This window comes from Polypterus senegalus, chromosome 4, assembly GCF_016835505.1.
Source record: "Polypterus senegalus isolate Bchr_013 chromosome 4, ASM1683550v1, whole genome shotgun sequence".
In the NCBI taxonomy this organism is placed as follows: domain Eukaryota; kingdom Metazoa; phylum Chordata; class Cladistia; order Polypteriformes; family Polypteridae; genus Polypterus; species Polypterus senegalus.
This window is the reverse complement of record NC_053157.1, coordinates 196,856,776-196,882,451: the sequence shown is the minus strand read 5'-3', so window position 1 is coordinate 196,882,451 and position 25,676 is coordinate 196,856,776. Positions and strand designations below refer to the sequence as shown.

Genomic DNA, 25,676 nt, shown 5'->3' with positions numbered 1-25,676 from the left:
CGCAGACAAAAAGCAACAGTTCCAAAGAGTGCTGAACAAAAACGAATTATATTGCTACGCTCAAATAGATAAACCATACGCCGTGGCACAATAGTAGAGGCTTCGCCTCTAGCACTGACATCTAAGGTTCGATCAATCAATCAATCAATCAATCAACATTTATTTATATAGCACATTTTCATACAAAAAAATGTAGCTCAAAGTGCTTTACAAAATGAATAGAAAAATAGAAGACACAATAAAAAATAAACATAAGTCAACATTAATTAACATAGAATAAGTAAGGTCCAATGGCCAAAAAACTCCAAAGGCTGGAGAAAAAAAAAAAAATCTGTAGGGGTTCCAGACCACGAGACCGGTCAGTCCCCTCTGGGCAATCTACCTAACATAAATCAAACAGTCCTTTTTGTATTTAGGGTTTTCATGGAAGGACCTGATGATGATGGTCACGTAGACTTCTGGCTTTCAGTCCATGTTGGTGCATCATGATGCTTTGAGTAGGTGGTGGTGGCGCAGGCCGCCACCACAAAGAAACCGGAAAAAGAAACAGAAGAGAGAGTAGGGGTCAGTACGGATTTTGGAGCCACTGTGAATAGTTATTATGAAGAATTGAACATACAGAGTATCTGTATTAAGTTAAAGTGAAGTTATGAGAAGGCCATGTTAAAGTAATGTGTTTTCAGCAGTTTTTTAAAGTGCTCTACTGTATTTGCCTGGCGATTCCCGAGAGGGGATGCACTGAGTATGTACGCACGCATTTTTATTCATTTTACCTTCGCATCCCCTTGGTTTGAGACGTATGAAAAAATATGCGGTTAACGCAGAAAGACAGATCACCAATTGAAGCTTTATGAATAATGGATACTTTATTCGCAATCAATGATTGTTTTGGTAAAGCCATACTCAGTGTATTCATTAGATGAACGGTAAAAAAGTAAGAGCGAGGGGAGGGTAACTTATTGAGACACGCAGGTAAAACCACAATAGCACGCGGGCTCGATGTACTGTAGTGCGCGTCAACTCGATCTGAATTGCGCGATCACATTCGAAAAAATATATCTTTTCAAGTTCTATTTAGTCCATATGTGTCAAACTCAAGGCCCACGGGCCACATCCGGCCCGGCGTGTAATTAAATCCGGCCAGCGAGATCATTTTATATACTGTATTATTGTTATTAATGGCACGGGGACATGAAGTGCTGGTAACACAATAAATTACAGATCCCATAATGCAGCGATTCAGCTGCCTTGCCGAACACTTACCGCGTTAATCAAGTCTAGCTTATAATGCTGCAAGTTATTGCGAAGCTAGCCCACACGATGCCGAAGAGAAAGGTGATTCTGAACATAGAGCCTTTAAAAACTGATGGGAGGCTGAGTATATGTTTACTGACATTGCCGGTAAACCCGTGTGTCTCATTTGTGGAGCTAATGTGGCTGTAATTACAGAATTTAATCTAAGACATCAGTATGAGACAAAACATCAAGATAACCTGAAAGACCTGACTGCTATGCACAAGATACAGAAAGCAGAAGAGTTAAAGAAGAATCTGACACTTCAGTGGACGTTTTTACCCATGCAAAATCACAAAGTGATTTCAAGTGAAGCTACTTTTATGGGAGACACAAATGCACCAGTGCAACTTGCCCCACTTTCCCTGTTGCCAAGTAATGTTGAACCAAGTCGGCAAAACAATGTTCCCAAATACGCATTTTGCTGATAAACTGAGCGCACTGCGCAATGAGTTCGCATGGCGCTTTGGTGACTTTGAAGAACAAAAAAAGAATTTGGAGTTGTTTCGCAACCCATTTGCCGTCGATGTGGAAACTGCACCTGTGCAGATTCAGATGGAGGTGATTGAGCTGCAGTGTAATGGCACACTGAAGGCAAAGTACGATACTGCAGGGCACGCACAGTTTATTCACTCCATTCCCGCACAAATGCTCCAGCTCCGTCTACATGCGGCTCGAACCTTGTGCATGTTTGGTAGCACATATCTGTGTGAGAAGCTCTTCTCAGTCATGAAGACTAACAAAACAGCACACAGGAGTCGCCTCACTGATGAGCACCTGCAGTCCATCCTGAGAATCTCCACAACACAGAACCTCACACCAAACATAAACGAACTTCTTGCCAAAAAAAGATGCCACGCGTCCAAATCTGATAAAATGACATAAGAGCAAAGACAACTGAATGATTTGATTTGTTACTGCTGAAAAGAACAAATTTTATTTATATTTCGAGGTTTTGTTATGCACCATGTTCATATTTGAATTTGTATAATTTTGACAGGATATATTTTTATGGAGAGCAAAATCTTTTGGGATATTTAAAATTTAAGTTTATTTTTTATATAAAATTACATAAGAGTAAAGAAATTTGAATGCTTGTTCTTTTAACGTTTACTTTATTTCTAACTTGTATAAATTAGACAGGATATATTTTTATGGAGAGCAAAATATTATAAGTTATTTAAGGTTTGAGTTGATTTATTCCGGAATAATATTCTGTTGACTAAATAAAAATTCCTTCTATTTAAAATTTAAATAGAACTTGAACAGAAACGATAGTTCATAATATCCACGCAGACTTGCCGTAAGAGCGGGAGTCATCCGTTTTAACAAACAGCGTATTGCACTGATACGAAATAGCCTACCCATTTAATTATTTAGGAATGGATAAATAAATTAAGATTTTGTACAAATAATGTTTTTCATTTTTCTTCATTCATGGATTCTGGCACCCCCAGCAACAGTTGCTCGCACCCCAAAGACTGTACAGTATATATATATATATAATGTTTATATATATGTTTGTATGTATATATATATGTATTTGTGTGTATATATGTGTGTGTATGTATGTGTGTATATGTAGATTTGTATATATATATATGTATATATATGTGGATGTATGTGTATATATATGTATGTATATATGTGTGTGTGTATATATGTGTATATGTGTATATGTATATATGTATAGATATGTATATATATATATATATGTTTATATGTGTGTGTGTATATATATATATATACCTGTATATATGACAGCAACACTCATCACTCACACAATGACAAAACAATTACATTGACAATCATGTTACGTTATTTTGAAAATGTTTCCTTTTCTTTTTCATTGCTTCTTTAACACACTACTTCTCGCTGCATGCTGGTATTTTGCTAATATATATATATATATTATATATATATATATACACACACACACACACACACACACACACATATATATATATATATATATATATATATATATATATATATATCAGCACTTCCCGATTCATTTTACCCTCGCACCCCCTTGGTTTGAGAAGAAGTATGAAAAAATATGAGGTTAACACAGAAAAACAGATTACCAATTGATGCTTTATGAATAATGGATACTTTATTCGCCATCAATAATTGTTTTGGTAAAGCCATACTCAGTGTAATCCTCCTTCCATGTTATAATTTTTCCGCGACTAGCCATGATTAAATGAACGGTAAAAAAGTAAGAGCGAAGCGAGGGTGACTTATTCAGGCAGGCAGGCAGGCGACAGCTCAATAGCTCGAATTTGGATATAAGTAGGTTCTATTTAGTCACCAGAAATATCTTTGGTAGGAATGGAAGTTGAATTTAGTCTTTAAATTTCTACGATGAAGAAAAATGTATGCAATGATGACTAAATTTAACTTACATTCCTACTAAACATATTTCTGTCGACCAAATAAAAATATACTTATATTTAAAATTTAAATAGAACTTGAACAGATACGATAGTTCATAATACCCACGCAGCACTAAGTGCACGTAAGAGCAAGAGTCATCCGTTTTAACAAGCAGTGTATTGCACTGATACGAAATAGCCTGCCCATTTAATTATTTAGGAATTGATAGATAAATTAAGATTTTGTACAAATAATGTTTTTAATTTTTCTTCCTCGATGGATTCTGGCACCCCCAGCAACAGCTGCTCGCACCCCAAAAGATATATAGATATAGATATACATATACATAGATAGATAGATAGATAGATAGATAGATAGATAGATAGATAGATAGATAGATAGATAGATAGATACATATAGATAGATATAGACATATATAGATATAGATATATATATATATAGATAGATAGATAAGACAGATAGATAGAGATAGATAGATAGATAGATATGTGTGTGTGTATATATGTAGATATGTATGTGTGTGTGTGTATATATGTAGATATGTATGTGTGTGTATATATATATATATATTACATTGTCAATCATATTACGTTATTATTAAAATGTTTCCTTTTCTTTTTCATTACTTCTTTAACACACTACTTCTCCGCTGCGAAGCGCAGGTATTTTGCTAGTTGAATATAGTCTTGATATTCTAACAATGTACAAAGTTTAAAGTTTGAGAAAGAGACCCATGAGCAGTCAGAGGTTAGTCACAATGGATCAATCAAGCTATAAAAGAACTGAACACACCTTACAGGCACAGAACAGGCGGCAGAGTAATTTTTTTTTATGTTAACTACTTTGTTTCTGTAACTTGGAAAATAAAAAAGCAATTTGCCTCCTAAATGTTTTATTTTGTGGGCCATTTTTGACAAGTAATTTTTTTAGTCTACATTCCTGCATTGTAGTAACTTGACTCTGTAATTATTGCAAGGAGAAATGAACAACTGTTCTTTTACATTTGAGGTTCACCTTTGAATAATTGTTTTTAAATAGTACATTCAAATTATATTTGAATAATGAAATTCAATCTGACAGCCGTAATGAGCACACTTCCTCATACCAGGACAACACAGAATCCACAGTTAACATTAACAGGATGAAAGGAGTGTGAAAAGTAAAATATACTGTGTATTTTTTATGTAACAGGGAGAGTTTTGAAGATTACACTTCCATACAGAGTGTTTCAGAGTTTTAACAGATTTTAAGTGGCACATTTTCTTATTTTTTGTGGCTTTTTGCAAAATTCAATTACTACAAATCACATGATTGTAATTTACTGCATTTAGGGTAGGATTTGTATATATTTATATTTTCTAGTGTCATTTACTGAATATGCTACAGTGTACAGTATATGATTCACTGTTCTGAATTGATTTCCCCCGACCTTTTTTTTTTTACAAATGTGTGCATATGTTTAGAAGTGTTTCCTTAATTTATTCCTTCATTCATTATGAGTGTTACAGTCTCTTGTATGTAGACATGTTGTTTACTCAAGAAAAAGTAAAATTCAATTATCTAGTTCTTTTGGTTTCATCTGACTGTGTTCTGAATTTTCAGACAAGTATAATGCAGATATTATAAGAATTAAAACTCCCAATTTCAAGGCAATGGTCCTGTCCCGTGGACTTTGCTTTGTAAAGGTTAGGTTCGCGGTTTCAAGTGCCTTTTTGATTATGAGGGTACCTATATAATATATTTGTGAAACTTATGTTACATTTACATCATTAATAATTTTGCATCATATTAACATATCATTGCTTTAAATTTTGGTGGGAAGGTATTTTTAAAAAAAGCCATACTGTTATTTATAATTGTGTTTATGATATAAATCAGTGTCATTCATTGCATGAATGGACAACAGTTTTACTGAACAGTAAAAATGCACAGCAATAGCTGACGATATTTGTTTTCCCAGATGCCTGGAGTGCCATTATGAAAAATGCTGCATATCCTCTCTCTGACACACTAACATTGAGGGGTTTGAGCCAACAAATTATTCAGCAGACGCAAGTGAAGAAACACTATAGGTGCTCCTTTAAACCAACAGCAATATGTCTGCATAATCCCTAACTCTGACTGCCAAGTCACAAGTTTTCTTTCTTTTTAATTTTCTACCTTTTTAGTAATTCTGGTGCATATTCAGACCAAAGTGTATGTGTATATTTATTTATTTATCTACCTATTTTTGCATTTAAGGAGTTTCTGTAAAAAGCCAAATTTCCACATGGGGACGAATAAATTCCTGTCTATCTATGTATCTATTATATAGTGCCTTTCACATATTTATCAATCTACACAATATAAGTTCACCTAAAGCAGCCTATGATTACATGGTGGATAGAAAACCTTACAACCCTTTTTTACATTTCAACTAACAACGATCTTATTTTGCATTTTTAAATACAAACACATGCACAGTGGGTAGCGCTGCCGTCTCGCAGTTAGGAGACCTGGGTTCACTTCCCGGGTCCTCCCTGCATGGAGTGTCTGCGTGGGTTTCCAGTTTCCTCCCACAGTCCAAAGACATGCAGGTTAGGTGCATTGGCAATTCTAAATTGCCCCTATTGTGTGTGAGTGCGCACCCTGCGGTGGGCTGGCGCCCTGCCCGGGGTTTGTTTCCTGCCTTGCGCCCTGTGTTGGCTGGGCCTGTGACCCTGTAGTTAGGATATAGCGGGTTGGATAATGGATGGATGAATGTAAAACACAGTTTTTCAAGTGTAATTTTTTTTGGCAAGTAAAACCTATTATATATTGCAGTTTTACCTATTGGTATGATTTGCATTCACATCCATTACTTCAATTAATACCCTATTTCAATTATGCATTTTTAAAAGTTATTTAGTCTCAAGTCAAACCTCCTTCCATTTAGTTACTATTGTATTGCATGTAGAGGCAAGTTGTTGTCTTTAATTGGGTCTGATTTGCCACATTAATAAAGATATATAGAAGCAGGTTGATCTGTTATCTTTGGGGTTTTGAGATTCACATTCAACTAATAAGCTTTAAAATTAGCCTCTGATGTCACAAAGGAGAGAATTAGTGCTCAGAGGCACACAATTTCACATTTTTAAATAAGATATAAAAAAACTAGATTCAACTAGGTGTACAGGAAAAGGGAAGATCAGGACGTATCTGTAAAGTGTGCAGAGCCTTGGGAATATAAAAGGGCGCACAGAGCAAAGCATGTACATGAAGGATGTACAAAGTGTGAAGAGTGTGTAGAGCTGGAGGGACTCAAGGAGCATGAAGAGCTGGAGATCATCAGCATGAGTTTGGATCTGCTGCAATACAGCAATGGGGATGAATGAGTGCAATTGGCTATAAATGCTTTATGTAGTGGAATGGACAATCAACATTTGGGCTGGATGATTAGAAGAACACGGAGATAGGAAGCATATCAGAGAGGAGTCTACATAGAACAAAGGTGAAGGGGAAGAGTCACCAGAACAGTACTTTCTGTAATGACATTGGGAGGAATTCTGGTCTGGACTCATACCTATTTGAGTTCCTTTTGTTGTTTTATCTGACCTTTATGAACATTTTAATCTTATCTTGCAAATTCTCCTTATTATATGCTTTATGCGCCTGATTTTTGCCACTTATATCTAAACGATGCATGAAAGACCTACACACTTTTATCACATGATTCCTAGCACATACTGTGATTTTTTCATCCAAGTTCAGAATATTTTGCATACATTTTTGTGGATGAGAAAGAAATGGACTTCTACTGAAACTTACAGCCACAGAACCTGGCGTGCACATGCTTTATTTATAGCACACTTGCTAAGCACGTCTTATTTGAACTTCAACAAATTTTTGCTTCCACTAATGGTCTTCAACTTTTACAAGCCAGCACACCCATTTTTTCGCTGTGCAATCACTTTTCCGTGCTGGGGCGAAAAGGGGACACAGTGCATTAAAATGCCCCATTGGCTATAGCATTATTAACAACAAACAAAAACCACTTAATTAGAAAAAAAATTCTGCCATTCACTAAGTTACAATCAAAGCAGTCAAAACATTTTTGAGATATCTGGGTATTTAGCTTTTCTAATGTGGGGATGGCTTTACCCCTAAATATTCATATATTGAAATGTCCTTCCATCGCATCTATCTAGTGCCCAATATGTGCCATCCTGCCAAATTTTAGATTTTTAACTAAACGGGAAATAGTGCTTTTGTTAATGAATGTGTGAATCAGTCAGTAAACACTGCATCCAATATATAAAGCTCAGTGTGTGTGTGTTTGTGTTCTTTATACAATTTTACACCATTGGTCTAATTTGCACATAATTTTGCACACACATCCAACTCAACTGAGTCACTGAAATGTTTAAATTAACCTTTGATTTTCAATTAATGGCAAATACTGTACTTTTTTAAGATGTTTAATGTATAACATTTCTTACAGCAGCCACACATGCAGACTACTTGATTTGATTAGGGTAACACAAAACACTGCAGCTGGGATTTGAACTTTCATTCAAGTGGAAAAGTTAACTACAGTTAAGTACAGTTACAAGGGGGCTGCGAGACTGAAGGGCAACTGTCTGTCCCCCTTGTCTGCTAATGAAGGTCTGCATGGAGTTGGCACATTCTCCCTGTATCTATGTGGGATTTTCAGAGAGTGTAGTTGGTTTTTCTCTCAAATCAAAAAGACATGTTTGTTAGGGTAACTGGCAAATGTAAAAGGTCCAGTGTGGGTGTATACATTGATGTACCTTATGGTTGACTCCCACTCAATCCAGAGTTGGTTCCTGCATGTGCTGCTATGGTTTTGGGATATGTTCTAGTGCATGTGATCTGTAATTAAATTATGAGGTGTCCATTATCTTTGGGATGTTGAAAAACTAACTGTAAAACAAATATACTTCCATTATACTTTATATACTTCCCTTTTATATACTGCACAGTAAACATAACATTTTCAAACCCACTGCATATGCCAGGCAGTGTACACTTAATGCATAGACCCACACTTTGTTAATTTAGTACTGCCAGTTAATCTACCTCATACAACTTATGCCATGTGAGAAGAAAAGTGGAGTACATGGAGCAGAACCCATCCAGTTATCAGGAGTATGTGCACACTGCTAACTGGATGCAGGTCTAGAACCCAGAATGTTCAACCCGTGAAGCAGCAGTGCTAACAATTCAATACTATTTTTAATACACTGGTCACTCTGGGGGGAAAAAAGAATGAGTCCATTCATTTCTGAGTTGATACAAACCCAACAACGGGTCTTGAACGATTAAAACATTTTCTGGATTAAGACAAAAAACAACTTTGACAGGTCTGTGTAGGGATAGTCCATCACATTGGTGATACAGAGTGGATGTGAGAAGAAAACTGGAGAGCAGGAATAACAAAAAAATGTTTTTTCTTCGTTGTGAAAGTTGATCGTATGGAATGTAATTTTCTTTAAATAATATAAAAAAGACACATACAGAGATCATTCGAATTCCACAGATGCTGGGAGGAGTGCTCGCTCTTGCCACTTTGCCATACTTTCCGTAAAATCTCAGTCTGAATGCCCACGCCCGTTCTTACCTGTCGTAAAATCTGAAGCCTAAACGTTACCAGTGGTTCCTGTGCGCTGCTAAGCAACAATCACATTCAAAGGACTGAGAGACGTGTGGATAATTACATTTATGTCATGCCTAATTGCAACAGGAAGACCTTTCAAGAGGCAATTCCCGAAATATAACAATTGCAAATTTGCAGGCGTAACAATACGCGGACTACTTGGTCTCAAGTTTATTATAAATCGAAAATTCATTTTTAATAAAAATGTGTTTTTTTATGAAACATACATTGTCTCTTTTTATAAACGTCTAAACAGGACAGGACAGGACGTGTATGTGTGTGTGTTTTTTTTTTTTTTTACTGCAAACCAACCAAACACATTTCAGCATGTTTGGTTGCAACGATGTATATTTACGAACAATAAAAACAACACACACAGTTACTCTCAAGGTCTTGGCACTGGAAATCAATATGGACTGATGTACATTTTTTATTGTTTTGTTGAAGGTATTACAATAAAGTGTAAGCATAAGGCTAGACGGAAAAACAGGAACGTCACTCTTGCGAAATGTGGCAGCGTCTCATGGCTAAACCGGGAATTCAAGCCCGTCGCCCAGCTGGAGTCATTTTGTGCCTTTTCTGTAAACCAGTGAGGAGTCTCAAACGCGTCAGATAACAAACGGCGGCCTTATTTTCTTACCTGCCACTGCAGAAGTTTAATGTTTTCCGAAGGGCACGTACAGCGAGCGAACAGGGCGCGCGTTGTTTCACTTTCGAATTTGTTGTCCCGCCCCCGTTTTTGCTTCCTGTATATTCGAGCATCCTGTCAGCTTTGCAATGGATAAGCAGTCTGAAGATCAAACAGTTTTACTAAAGCTTGTCGGCATTTGAAGGCAGTGAACCACAGTTGTTTCAAATTTTGTTCTGAAAGTAAGAAAAACATCCAGAATACCAGACTTCTTAAATGTGATACTCTTTGTTAGACCGAAACATTTTATTCAAACTAGTTTATTTTATTTGCACATGAATTGACATTTATGCGTAAGTATTATGTAGTGTTTGTAGTCAGTACATTGAAATTTACATTTGTTTTGTCACTTCCGAAAAAAAAAAAATCAAAGGCATTAAGTTGGAATATCAGTCCACCTACAAGCAGGAAATATAGAAAGCAAAATAACCTACAATGCAGAAACGTACTGCATTAATAATAATTAATAACCAAATGCATGTCGGGTGGCGCAGTGGGTAGCGCTGCCGCCTCGCAGTTAGGAAACCCGGGTTCGCTTTCCTCCTCCCTGCGTGGAGTTTGCATATTCTCCCCGTGTCTGCGTGGCTTTCCTCCCAAAGACCTGCAGGTTGGGTGCATTGGCGATTCCAAATTGTGCTTGGTGTGTGTGTGTCCTGCGGTGGGCTGGCACCCTGCCCAGGGTTTGTTTCCTGCCTTGCGCACTGGGATTGGTACCAGCAGACCCACGTGACCCTGTGGCTAGAATATAGCGGGTTGGATAATGGATGGATGAAAAATGAATATCATTTAGAAAACTGGTCTGTATCCAAATATCAAAATCTTTTTATGTGATTCACATTGAACCTGTGCAATTCTGATGGGAAGATACTAAGAAAATGAACAAACTGAGAATTACTTATGCCAGAAGAACTGCTCGTGGTTATGATCTTATTCAAAAATACAAGTGTACACTTTACCGGCTTCCCCTCATTCAACATCACCATTCACACTGGCAAGCTAGGCCGGAGTGGATTTTCTGCTATTGGTATTGTGCTGTTGTATTATCTGTCAGATTGTAAGTTTCAGTTAACGGTAGCAATAATTTAGTCATTCATCCACAGTGATGCTGTCGTTTGTGCTTGCTATATTACTACACCAATGTCCAAATCCAGGCACAGCCGTTACCCTCATGCAGGCTGTACAAACTTCTTGTGTCTTTGGTTTTACTCTGGATATTCTTAACTTCCTTTTAAACATTTGCTTGTTAGTTTAATTGGCAACTCTAAAATATGACTGCCTGTGTGTGATAGGTTTACGTAAATTTATATTGAAAATTATGAACACCATTGTAATAATAGATCTTTCTAGAATTCTTTTTAAATTAGAATATAATTATATTTACTCACCCAAGATTTTCTAGAATGCAGTCGTGTGATTCAAAACCTATCACCTTTGATCAGTTAGTTGCTGGCCATGGATGAATCCCAATCTATTGCAGGATAGGTAAATGCATGCTGTGCTAATTTAGAGCCACAAATCCTCACAGAATTTCTTTGTACTGTAGGAGGAGTGCAGGTGTCAGTTGTAAGGAAATATTTATACCAACATACAAAATATGAATATGTGAAAAAAATTCATCTTATGGGAAAGATTTAGGCGTAACATTGCAACTCCATAAAGGCAAAAATTAGGCTTGGCATTTAAACCATGATGTTGGATCCAGGTTCCTACAGTGCTACTCACTGTGACACTTGATTATACAAGTTGCTGGCTATTATGTCTCATTTGGCAATTTTTTTCTTTGAATCATGGTAAAATAGTAGCTTCATATTCCATTAATTTACTCTGGATTGTACTTGTTATCTTACAGCTGCTATTCACACACATTGTGGAAATCTACCAGTGTAACATTCCATTACTGAGGAATGAACATTGTCTCCTCTTGCAGCATAGTCACTGTATTTTTAAAGAGAAGGTTTGTATTTTTATCCTCTTGAGACTTTAGCATTTTTTAGTATTAAGTGGCCATCTTTGCACTGTGTCCCTTCTATTATCTGTATTGTACAGTTAGCTTATAATGCTCCTATTTAAGTGAATCCTGTTGTCCATTGATAACGAAAGCTTACGTTAGAACTGCGATGAAGAAGTGGTAGTCGAGACAGATTAATAGTCATTTGGGAGCTGTTTGATCAGATATTTTTTGGAACTCACTACCCCATGTAGCCTCTTTCTAAAGCATAACATTTTTCTGATGTAATGTGTGTCATATTCATTTTATCAGAACTTCTGAGTAACTTTAGTTTGACATAGCCTCATTCTTATAGTATGAATGTTGCAATTCAACAGGGATTCTTACATAGGTGCTGAATATATCTTATTATTAAACCTTATTTTATTATTACTTATTATGTTATATCTTACCTTATTATGTTATACCTGTATGTTTTTACATTATATATTCAAATTTGCCAGTATCTCAGCATTTCTTTAAATTTCATGTGCAGTATGTTTTTAATTCAGAATTCAAATAAAATTATTAACTTGATTAGAATGTTAAATTAAGATTACTATTTTACTGCCTCCTGCATATGAAGGCAGCTGAATGTGTTAAGCAAAGCTTTCAGATTCAGATTCCACAAATTTCCTGATTAAAAACCGAGTAAGAGGACAGATATTATAATTGTATAAACAATAATATATTAATAAGGTGATAGCTAAATACATTAATCAGCTTATTATGTTTCTGCAAATATACATCAGAATGTCATTTATCACTTGTGACACTCATTTTGTTGGCAGTCAGACTGGTTGTCCTTTGTGAGGTCATACCCTTTGAATTAACATATTCTATGACTTTGTCACAATCCATAAATTTTAAAAAATTTCAGATAAGGTTTTGATTTATTATTGATTCCTGGAAGTGCAGTGGTAGCATTGCTCCCTCACAACAGGGAGACTGGGGTTCTAGTCTTGTGTACTCACTATGTGGAGTTTGTATGTTCTCCCCATGCTTATGTGAGTTTCCTCCCATAGTCCAAAAACATACAGGATAGGTAGGTGGACGATGCTAAATTGGCCCTAGTGTCTGTATATTTACCATGCAATGTACTGGTTCCCTCTCCAGGGATTGTTCCTGCCTTGTGCAAAATGCTTGCTGTAGTAGGCTCCAACTTCCCGATTACCCTTCTCTGGATAATAATAACTCTTTACATTTATATATCACTTTTTATTGTAAGACGGGAGCCACTTCAGCCACCACTAAAGTGTCGTATTGACCTCGATGATGCATCTGCAGCAATTTTTGCACCAGTATGCTCACCACACATTTGCTATTAGGTGGTGAAGTGGTGAGAGATATAGCCAATTGGTTTTGTAAATGAATGGATGGATAATATCAACTTAAAGCATTTTCTTTTCCTAACTGTAAAACATGAATGATCTAAACATTTCAAGAGCTCTCTGGATTTTATTAAAAAAAACGTTTGAAATGCACTAGTTGAAGACACGAAGGAGAGGACCCCATCCGCAAAAATCTTCATCTCGGGTCCACTACCTCTCGTCAGACGATCGCATGAATACTACAGTCGTCTGCTGGGTTTAAACAACTGGCTGAGAGGCTTCTGCGAGAATCAAGACATCGGGTTTATAGACAACTGGGATCTTTTTTGGGAAAGGCCGCGCTTCTTCAAGCGGGATGGACTGCATCCGAATAGATTTGGCGCCCGGGTCCTCTCCGAAAACATCGCTAAGGTAATTCGTCTATCTTGACTGTCTACTTCTACTGCTAACCCCTTACGTAATGCTACTGGTTTGATAGGACATAATGTATGGAGGAATATTTCGGACAAAATGAAATAAATAAATAAATGCGTAAATAAATAAAAGTACTGTGAAATGTGAGCATACATAAATAAATGTGTCATGAAATGAGAGCCTTAATAAATAAATATGTCATGAAATGAGAGTATAAATAAATAAATGTGTCACGAAATATGTTTTTCGTTGCTTATTTATTTATTTCATTTTGTCCGTAACATTCCTGCAAACCGTCATGAAATACGGCTTGAAATAAAACTGTCACTTTCACTCGTCAAAGTTGAGAGGGTGGGCTCTAACACGCCCTCTAGTTACTGATTGGTGAATCGATAGCACAAGAATGAATTAGAAAATGCTTACTACTGCCGATGAAATGGATTCTGCCGAAGATATTACGTATTTCAGAGAGAGAATTGAAGATTTATCGGAAGAAATGACAATGGTGGCGGCCCTTTTAGACTCCGATATAGATTAAACTATTTTTGAAATTTTCAAAGAACAGGTGGAACGGACTCTACTACACTCCAGTTCAGGTGACTCAGTTCCCTGCTCTGGACGTCCATCCTTTGACATTCCAGCTGAGTCAATAGAACACCTTCTGTTATGCGGTTTAAAAGTACGACAGATTGCAGATCTATATGGTGTATCGGAGAAGACGATCACAAGGCGAATGAGCCAGTTTGATATACGGTAAGCTGCAACGGCTGTATTAGTTTAGGTACTTGACATGGAATGCTCAAAGCAGCTCCAACTAATATTTATTGACTCAGCTGGAATGTCAAAGGATGGACGTCCAGAGCAGGGAACTGAGTCACCTGAACTGGAGTGTAGTAGAGTCCGTTCCACCTGTTCTTTGATAATTTCAAAATAGTTTAATCTATATCGGAGTCTAAAAGGGCCGCCAACATTGTCATTTCTTCCGATAAATCTTCAATTCTCTCTCTGAAATACGTAGTATCTTCGGCAGAATCCATTTCATCGGCAGTAGTAAGCATTTTTCTAATTCATTCTTGTGCTGTCGATTCACCAATCAGAAACTAGATGGCGTGTTAGAGCCCACCCTCTCAACTTTGACGAGTGAAGGTGACAGTTTTATTTCAAGCCGTATTTCACGACGGTTTGCAGGAATGTTACGGATCAAAATGAAATAAATAAATAAGCAACGAAAAACATATTTCGTGACACATTTATTTATTTATGCTATCATTTCACGATACATTTATTTATTAAGGCTTCATTTCATGATACATTTATTTATTTATGCTCACATTTCACAGTACATTTATTTATTTACGCATTTATTTATTTATTTATTTCATTTTGTCCGAAATATTCCTCCATAATAATGGCTTAACAGAGTCTTCCGTTAAAGTGCACATCATTAATAATCTAATAACAAATCTTAATGCACGTAAAAAATCTAGGCAGTGCGGCATAAACAATAATTTAATTGAAATTACTACTTCAGATCAACACTGCATTAAGACTATAAAACGGATTGTAGATTACATAAAAGTACACACAGAGCGGCGTTAACAAAAATAACTTAATTTTTGTTCCGATTACCAATAACACGCATAAAATTCAGCTCTGCCCTCCAGAAACATTAAATATGGCACTATTAAATGTTAGAGCTTTAACTAACAAGACATTTTTTATAAACGATCTTATTAGTGATAAAAAGATTGATTTTATTGCGCTAAATGAAACATGGCTTAATTCCAATGGGGCGGCAGTTTTAATCGAATCTGCGCCTCCGGATTACAGTTTTACTCGTGCCGACCGCCAGGGAAAAAGGGGCGGTTTGGCAAACATTTACTCGAGCCGATTAAAATGTAAAGATGTTAGTTTTGGTAAATTTAAGTCCTTTGAGTATCTCGCCGTTGTTATTCATGGAGATTCTCACGTTCTCGTATTATCCGTGTATAGACCTCCTAAATATAACGCGTCTTTCCTTGAGGAATTCTCTGACTTAATGTCAATTTTAGTTACAAACTATGACGCACTCTTAATAGTCGGCGACTTTAACTTTCATGTCGACAATCAGTGTGACCAAAAGGTAAAGGAATTCATGAACCTCCTGGACTCTTTTGATTTGAGGCAGCTCGTAAATCAGCCTACACATAAAGCAGGTCATACGTTAGACTTAGTGATTACTAAAGGACTTAAAGTTGATATAAAGCAGGTCACTGATATCGGTCTATCAGACCATTTCCTTCTACTATTTAATATAGAAATAAAGATAGAAAACGCTCATGAGAAGCATTTTGTTAAAAAACGCTTCTTTGACTCATCAGCAGCTTTAAAGCTTACAACTATTCTAAGCAATCAGTCCGTTTATAATGCCAGCTATAATAGCGAGGATAATGTAAATAGTAAAGTGGAAAACTTTAATTCTAAAGTAAGAACTGCTGTTGACATAGTTGCACCTGAAAAGACAGTTAAAAAATCCTCTAGTACTGTTATTCCATGGAAGACCCAAAGAGTGTCTGATTTAAAAAGAACATGTCGTAGAGCTGAGCGTAAATGGAGGAAAACTAAACTAACTATCCATTATGAGATATTGAAGGCTAAAATAACAGAATACAATAACACAGTCCGCCTTGAGAGGCGCTGCTATTTCTCTAATATTATAAATAACAATGCTAGTAATCCCAGAGTCTTATTTTCAACAATTGACCGTCTGTTAAACCCAGGTAACACAAAGGAATGCCCCCAGAATACTTCCAGTGAAACCTGTGAGAACATTGCTGTATTTTTCACTCAAAAATTAATGATATTAGAGATAACATAGTATATCTCCCCAACACTGCAGAACCTCCAAAGCCCGGTACTCGTTATAAACAAATTAAATGCTTTCACCAGGATAGATTTACCTGAATTACATAGTATAATCTCTCAACTGAAACCCTCCACCTGCGTCCTTGACCCAATACCAACCAGGTTTTTCAAAGAAATATCAGGCGTTCTAATTGACAATATTCTGGACATAGTTAATTCTCATTAGATACGGGGTCTTTCCAGACTGTCTTAAGACTGCTGTAGTTAAACCCCTTCTTAAGAAACATAATCTTGACCCTCTGCCTTTGAAAATTTTAGACCCATTTCTAACCTGCCCTTCTTAAGTAAAATTCTAGAGAAGGCAGTCATTATGCAGTTAAATGACCACCTCAATAAACATGCTATTCTTGATAAATTTCAGTCAGGCTTCAGAACAAATCACAGCACAGAAACTGCACTCGTTAAAGTAGTAAATGACTTTGGGTAAATGCAGACAGAGGCCATTTATCTGTTCTCATCCTCTTAGATCTGAGTGCTGCATTTGACACCATTGATCACAATATTCTTAGAAATCGCCTTAGTCAATGGGTGGGCCTCTCTGGCAGTGTCTTAAATTGGTTTGAATCCTACCTGGCAGGGAGAAAATTCTTTGTGAGTTGTGGTAATCAAATCTCAAAGACACATGATATCCGATATGGTGTTCCACAAGGCTCTATCCTGGGTCCGCTGTTATTCTCAATCTACATGCTTCCGTTAGGTCAGATTATCTCAGGTTACAACGTGAGCTACCACAGCTATGCTGATGACACACAGCTGTACTTATCTATAGCACCTGATGACTCGACTCTTTCGATTCACTAACACAATGTCTTACTGGTATTTCTGAATGGATGAATAGTAATTTTCTCAAACTAAATAAAGAGAAAACTGAAATTTTGGTAATTGGCAATAATGGATTCAGCGAGGTTATCAGAAATAAACTTAATGCACTAGGATTAAAAGTTAAGACGGAAGTAAAAAATTTAGGGGTAACCGTTGACTGTAATCTGAATTTTAAATCGCATATTCATCAGACCACTAGGACAGCATTTTTTCACTTAAGAAACATAGCTAAAGTTAGACCTCTTATATCATTGAAAGATGCTGAGAAATTAATTCACGCTTTTGTTTTCAGTAGACTAGATTACTGTAACGCACTCCTCTCAGGACTACCCAAAAAAGACATAAATCATTTGCAACGAGTGCAGAATGCAGCTGCTAGAATCCTAACTGGGAAAAGAAAATCCAACACATTTCTCCAGTTTTGATGTCACTACACTGGTTGCCTGTGTCATTCAGGATTGACTTTAAAATACTGCTTATGGTTTATAAAGCCTTAAATAATCTCGCCCATCTTATATATCGGAATGCCTGACGCTTATATTCCAAATCGTAACCTTAGATCTTCAAATGAGTGTCTCCTTATAATTCCAAAAGCTAAACTTAAAAGAAGTGGTGAGGCGGCCTTCTGCTGTTATGCACCTAAAATCTGGAATAGCCTGCCAATAGGAATTCGCCAGGCTAATACAGTAGAGCACTTTAAAACACTGCTGAAAACACATTACTTTAACATGGCCTTTTATAACTTCACTTTAACTTAATACTGATACTCTGTATGTTCAATTCTTCATAATAACTATTCACAGTGGCTCCAAAATCCATACTGACCCCTATTCTCTCTTCTGTTTCTACTTAAAGCATCATGAGGCACCAACATTGATGGACTGAAAGCCAGAAGTCTACGTGACCATCATCATCAAGTCCTTCAATGAAAACCCTAAATACAAAGAGGACTGTTTGATTTATGTTAGGTAGACTACCCAGAGGGGACTGGGCGGTCTCGTGGTCTGGAACCCCTACAGATTTTATTTTTTTCTCCAGCCTTTGGAGTTTTTTTGTTTTTCTGTCCACCCTGGCCATCGGACCTTAATCTTATTCTATATTAATTAATGTTGACTTATGTTTATCTTTTATTGTGTCTTCTATTTCTCTATTCATTTTGTAAAGCACTTTGAGCTACATTTTTTTGTATGAATATGTGCTATATAAATAAATGTTGATTGATTGATTGATTGATGCATTTATGCATTAGACAGCAAACAATTGTTCTTACATCGCTCTCTAGTACTGAAGCAGAATATATGTTATTGATATATTGTATAAAGGGTTTAGTAATGTTACCTCTTTAAAAGTAACTTAGTTACATTACTTAAAAAAGCTAAATATGTTATATAGGGTCATATAAAATCTAATGCGCCAAAAACAGTATGTTGCTTTTGCATTGCTTTTTCTTCTTTATATAAAAAACTGTACACTTCATTGAACAAAATTTATTTTAAAATTCTAAACCCATCAACATACATGAAACTGACTAGAAACACAGATTTGATCTTTTATTGTGCGCCTGGGTCCCTTGAACAGTTTTTAGATGCAGACACAGCACTTAGAAAGCTCTTTGATCTTCTCTCCCTGCTGCTAAAGCCAATGCTGCTGCCATGATCACTGGCTTCCACTGACCCTTAACCGAACAGATAAAACTTATCCCTTATCACAAGCAGGACTGAGAGTATAATTATAACTTTTGTTCAGTTATTTTCACTTGTTTTCACAACTTGTTTGTTTGGTAGTCCCAACTGGTTTGGTGTTCAGAGACCATCTGCAATATTGGCCTCCCACCCCCCAGTGAAGTCCTGACTGCACTCGAATAAAATGCCAGCCGGTGGCCTGGTGTTCTCCTATGGTAAGCTGCATGGGGAAATGTGGCTGTGACTATGCGTGCAGGCCTCGCGGCTCTTTTACTAGTAGGTTGGGGGTGTCCCATGGACTTCTCCTGGACAGCTGGCAGTAGCTTTGGGCAAGTGATTCACAGGCTCTGGTAAAGAATCTGGAATGGGAGAGAGAAAGAGAACGAGCAGCTTGGCAAGAGAAGAGAAGAGAAGAGAAGAGAAGAGAAGAAACTGGGGTAAGGGCAGAAGCAAAGAGAAAGATTGGGCTGTCCAGAGAATAAAGGGGCACCTGGGACGTGGCCAGGGGAACCGTTTTTGGACACTCAGCGGGCATCTCCTCCCTGGTGGTCTAGTGGTTAGGATTTGGCGCTCTCACCGCCATGGCCCGGGTTCGATTCCCGGTCAGGGAATGGTGACTCCCCTTTCTTGTCATTCAATCACCAGCCTGAAAATCTCACTGATTCCTCAGTTGTTGCCTCTGTGTGGCGAAAGTGCATTAGTTTACCATGTGTGTATATGTATATACAGTATATATATATTTATATATATCTGTGTATATATATATATATATATATATATATATATATATATATATATATATATATATTCCACATTTACTCCTTAGGAAATTTGCAGGCCTTCTTTTGGAAGCTCTGGCGAGTGTTTAATACATCTGACCTTTCAAATGAGTACGTGAGGCAACAACAGGAGGCACTACAAGGCAAGTTCCTAAGGTAGTCATTCCAGCATCTCCCTAGGGTGACCCCTCATCTTCTGGTTCCATGGTGTAATGGTTAGCACTCTGGACTCTGAATCCAGCGATCCGAAGTTCAAATCTCGTGGAACCTTCTTGCTATGTGACGTGTTTTGAATAGACACTGCATCACCTACATATCCCAACAAGCTTGCCACACAAACTCATCCTCCTAATGTAAAAGGAGGGCAAGTGGGCTGCACATCCCTGGTGGTCTAGTGGTTAGGATTTGGCGCGAGTTTCCTCCCATAGTCCAAAAACATACAGGATAGGTAGGTGGACGATGCTAAATTGGCCCTAGTGTCTGTATATTTACCATGCAATGTACTGGTTCCCTCTCAGGGATTGTTCCTGCCTTGTGCAAAATGCTTGCTGTAGTAGGCTCCAACTTCCCGATTACCCTTCTCTGGATAATAATAACTCTTTACATTTATATATCACTTTTTATTGTAAGACGGGAGCCACTTCAGCCACCACTAAAGTGTCGTATTGACCTCGATGATGCATCTGCAGCAATTTTTGCACCAGTATGCTCACCACACATTTGCTATTAGGTGGTGAAGTGGTGAGAGATATAGCCAATTGGTTTTGTAAATGAATGGATGGATAATATCAACTTAAAGCATTTTCTTTTCCTAACTGTAAAACATGAATGATCTAAACATTTCAAGAGCTCTCTGGATTTTATTAAAAAAAACGTTTGAAATGCACTAGTTGAAGACACGAAGGAGAGGACCCCATCCGCAAAAATCTTCATCTCGGGTCCACTACCTCTCGTCAGACGATCGCATGAATACTACAGTCGTCTGCTGGGTTTAAACAACTGGCTGAGAGGCTTCTGCGAGAATCAAGACATCGGGTTTATAGACAACTGGGATCTTTTTTGGGAAAGGCCGCGCTTCTTCAAGCGGGATGGACTGCATCCGAATAGATTTGGCGCCCGGGTCCTCTCCGAAAACATCGCTAAGGTAATTCGTCTATCTTGACTGTCTACTTCTACTGCTAACCCCTTACGTAATGCTACTGGTTTGATAGGACATAATGTATGGAGGAATATTTCGACAAAATGAAATAAATAAATAAATGCGTAAATAAATAAAAGTACTGTGAAATGTGAGCATACATAAATAAATGTGTCATGAAATGAGAGCCTTAATAAATAAATATGTCATGAAATGAGAGTATAAATAAATAAATGTGTCACGAAATATGTTTTTCGTTGCTTATTTATTTATTTCATTTTGTCCGTAACATTCCTGCAAACCGTCATGAAATACGGCTTGAAATAAAACTGTCACTTTCACTCGTCAAAGTTGAGAGGGTGGGCTCTAACACGCCCTCTAGTTACTGATTGGTGAATCGATAGCACAAGAATGAATTAGAAAAATGCTTACTACTGCCGATGAAATGGATTCTGCCGAAGATATTACGTATTTCAGAGAGAGAATTGAAGATTTATCGGAAGAAATGACAATGGTGGCGGCCCTTTTAGACTCCGATATAGATTAAACTATTTTTGAAATTTTCAAAGAACAGGTGGAACGGACTCTACTACACTCCAGTTCAGGTGACTCAGTTCCCTGCTCTGACGTCCATCCTTTGACATTCCAGCTGAGTCAATAGAACACCTTCTGTTATGCGGGTTAAAAAGTACGACAGATTGCAGATCTATATGGTGTATCGGAGAAGACGATCACAAGGCGAATGAGCCAGTTTGATATACGGTAAGCTGCAACGGCTGTATTAGTTTAGGTACTTTGACATGGAATGCTCAAAGCAGCTCCAACTAATATTTATTGACTCAGCTGGAATGTCAAAGGATGGACGTCCAGAGCAGGGAACTGAGTCACCTGAACTGGAGTGTAGTAGAGTCCGTTCCACCTGTTCTTTGATAATTTCAAAAATAGTTTAATCTATATCGGAGTCTAAAAGGGCCGCCAACATTGTCATTTCTTCCGATAAATCTTCAATTCTCTCTGAAATACGTAATATCTTCGGCAGAATCCATTTCATCGGCAGTAGTAAGCATTTTCTAATTCATTCTTGTGCTGTCGATTCACCAATCAGAAACTAGATGGCGTGTTAGAGCCCACCCTCTCAACTTTGACGAGTGAAGGTGACAGTTTTATTTCAAGCCGTATTTCACGACGGTTTGCAGGAATGTTACGGACAAAATGAAATAAATAAATAAGCAACGAAAAACATATTTCGTGACACATTTATTTATTTATGCTATCATTCACGATACATTTATTTATTAAGGCTTCATTTCATGATACATTTATTTATTTATGCTCACATTTCACAGTACATTTATTTATTTACGCATTTATCTATTTATTTATTTCATTTTGTCCGAAATATTCCTCCATAATAATGGCTTAACAGAGTCTTCCGTTAAAGTGCACATCATTAATAATCTAATAACAAATCTTAATGCACGTAAAAAATCTAGGCAGTGCGGCATAAACAATAATTTAATTGAAATTACTACTTCAGATCAACACTGCATTAAGACTATAAAAACGGATTGTAGATTACATAAAAAGTACACACAGAGCGGCGTTAACAAAAATAACTTAATTTTTGTTCCGATTACCAATAACACGCATAAAATTCAGCTCTGCCCTCCAGAAACATTAAATATGGCACTATTAAATGTTAGAGCTTTAACTAACAAGACATTTTTTATAAACGATCTTATTAGTGATAAAAAGATTGATTTTATTGCGCTAAATGAAACATGGCTTAATTCCAATGGGGCGGCAGTTTTAATCGAATCTGCGCCTCCGGATTACAGTTTTACTCGTGCCGACCGCCAGGGGAAAAAGGGGGGCGGTTTGGCAAACATTTACTCGAGCCGATTAAAATGTAAAGATGTTAGTTTTGGTAAATTTAAGTCCTTTGAGTATCTCGCCGTTGTTATTCATGGAGATTCTCACGTTCTCGTATTATCCGTGTATAGACCTCCTAAATATAACGCGTCTTTCCTTGAGGAATTCTCTGACTTAATGTCAATTTTAGTTACAAACTATGACGCACTCTTAATAGTCGGCGACTTTAACTTTCATGTCGACAATCAGTGTGACCAAAAGGTAAAGGAATTCATGAACCTCCTGGACTCTTTTGATTTGAGGCAGCTCGTAAATCAGCCTACACATAAAGCAGGTCATACGTTAGACTTAGTGATTACTAAAGGACTTAAAGTTGATATAAAGCAGGTCACTGATATCGGTCTATCAGACCATTTCCTTCTACTATTTAATATAGAAATAAAGATAGAAAACGCTCATGAGAAGCATTTTGTTAAAAAACGCTTCTTTGACTCATCAGCAGCTTTAAAGCTTACAACTATTCTAAGCAATCAGTCCGTTTATAATGCCAGCTATAATAGCGAGGATAATGTAAATAGTAAAGTGGAAAACTTTAATTCTAAAGTAAGAACTGCTGTTGACATAGTTGCACCTGAAAAGACAGTTAAAAAATCCTCTAGTACTGTTATTCCATGGAAGACCCAAAGAGTGTCTGATTTAAAAAGAACATGTCGTAGAGCTGAGCGTAAATGGAGGAAAACTAAACTAACTATCCATTATGAGATATTGAAGGCTAAAATAACAGAATACAATAACACAGTCCGCCTTGAGAGGCGCTGCTATTTCTCTAATATTATAAATAACAATGCTAGTAATCCCAGAGTCTTATTTTCAACAATTGACCGTCTGTTAAACCCAGGTAACACAAAGGAATGCCCCCAGAATACTTCCAGTGAAACCTGTGAGAACATTGCTGTATTTTTCACTCAAAAATTAATGATATTAGAGATAACATAGTATATCTCCCCAACACTGCAGAACCTCCAAAGCCCGGTACTCCGTTATAAACAAATTAAATGCTTTCACCAGGATAGATTTACCTGAATTACATAGTATAATCTCTCAACTGAAACCCTCCACCTCGTCCCTTGATCCAATACCAACCACGTGTTCAAAGAAATATCAGGCGCTCTAATTGACAATATTCTGGACATAGTTAATTCGTCATTAGATACGGGGGTCTTTCCAGACTGTCTTAAGACTGCTGTAGTTAAACCCCTTCTTAAGAAACATAATCTTGACCCCTCTGCCTTTGAAAATTTTAGACCCATTTCTAACCTACCCTTCTTAAGTAAAATTCTAGAGAAGGCAGTCATTATGCAGTTAAATGACCACCTCAATAAACATGCTATTCTTGATAAATTTCAGTCGGCTTCAGAACAAATCACAGCACAGAAACTGCACTCGTTAAAGTAGTAAATGACTTTGGGTAAATGCAGACAGAGGCCATTTATCTGTTCTCATCCTCTTAGATCTGAGTGCTGCATTTGACACCATTGATCACAATATTCTTAGAAATCGCCTTAGTCAATGGGTGGGCCTCTCTGGCAGTGTCTTAAATTGGTTTGAATCCTACCTGGCAGGGAGAAAATTCTTTGTGAGTTGTGGTAATCAAATGTCAAAGACACATGATATCCGATATGGTGTTCCACAAGGCTCTATCCTGGGTCCGCTGTTATTCTCAATCTACATGCTTCCGTTAGGTCAGATTATCTCAGGTTACAACGTGAGCTACCACAGCTATGCTGATGACACACAGCTGTACTTATCTATAGCACCTGATGACTCCGACTCTTTCGATTCACTAACACAATGTCTTACTGGTATTTCTGAATGGATGAATAGTAATTTTCTCAAACTAAATAAAGAGAAAACTGAAATTTTGGTAATTGGCAATAATGGATTCAGCGAGGTTATCAGAAATAAACTTAATGCACTAGGATTAAAAGTTAAGACGGAAGTAAAAATTTAGGGGTAACCGCTGACTGTAATCTGAATTTTAATTAGCATATTCATCAGACCACTAGGACAGCATTTTTTCACTTAAGAAACATAGCTAAAGTTAGATCTCTTATATCATTGAAAGATGCGGAGAAATTAATTCACGCTTTTGTTTTCAGTAGACTAGATTACTGTAACGCACTCCTCTCAGGACTACCCAAAAAAGACATAAATCATTTGCAACGAGTGCAGAATGCAGCTGCTAGAATCCTAACTGGGAAAAGAAAATCCGAACACATTTCTCCAGTTTTGATGTCACTACACTGGTTGCCTGTGTCATTCAGGATTGACTTTAAAATACTGCTTATGGTTTATAAAGCCTTAAATAATCTCGCCCATCTTATATATCGGAATGCCTGACGTTATATTCCAAATCGTAACCTTAGATCTTCAAATGAATGTCTCCTTATAATTCCAAAAGCTAAACTTAAAAAGAAGTGGTGAGGCGGCCTTCTGCTGTTATGCACCCAAAATCTGGAATAGCCTGCCAATAGGAATTCGCCAGGCTAATACAGTAGAGCACTTTAAAACACTGCTGAAAACACATTACTTTAACATGGCCTTTTTATAACTTCACTTTAACTTAATACTGATACTCTGTATGTTCAATTCTTCATAATAATTATTCACAGTGGCTCCAAAATCCATACTGACCCCTATTCTCTCTTCTGTTTCTACTTAAAGCATCATG

At 37.1% G+C, this 25,676-nt stretch overlaps 1 protein-coding gene and 1 non-coding gene across 2 annotated transcripts in view; one reads left to right on the top strand and one right to left on the bottom strand.

Moving 5' to 3' along the window:
- The window catches only part of mavs (mitochondrial antiviral signaling protein), a 54,409-nt gene extending 44,341 nt beyond the window's left edge, over positions 1 to 10,068 (bottom strand). The window contains exon 1 of the mRNA XM_039751826.1: positions 9,969 to 10,068. The gene's annotated coding sequence lies outside the window, so the exon portion shown is untranslated. The remainder of the gene's footprint in view (positions 1 to 9,968) is intronic.
- A 9,627-nt stretch (positions 10,069 to 19,695) lies between these two features.
- Positions 19,696 to 19,767, top strand: trnae-cuc. Its single transcript has one exon. It is a non-coding gene; the product is annotated as a tRNA-Glu (tRNA).
- Positions 19,768 to 25,676: the final 5,909 nt, after the last annotated feature.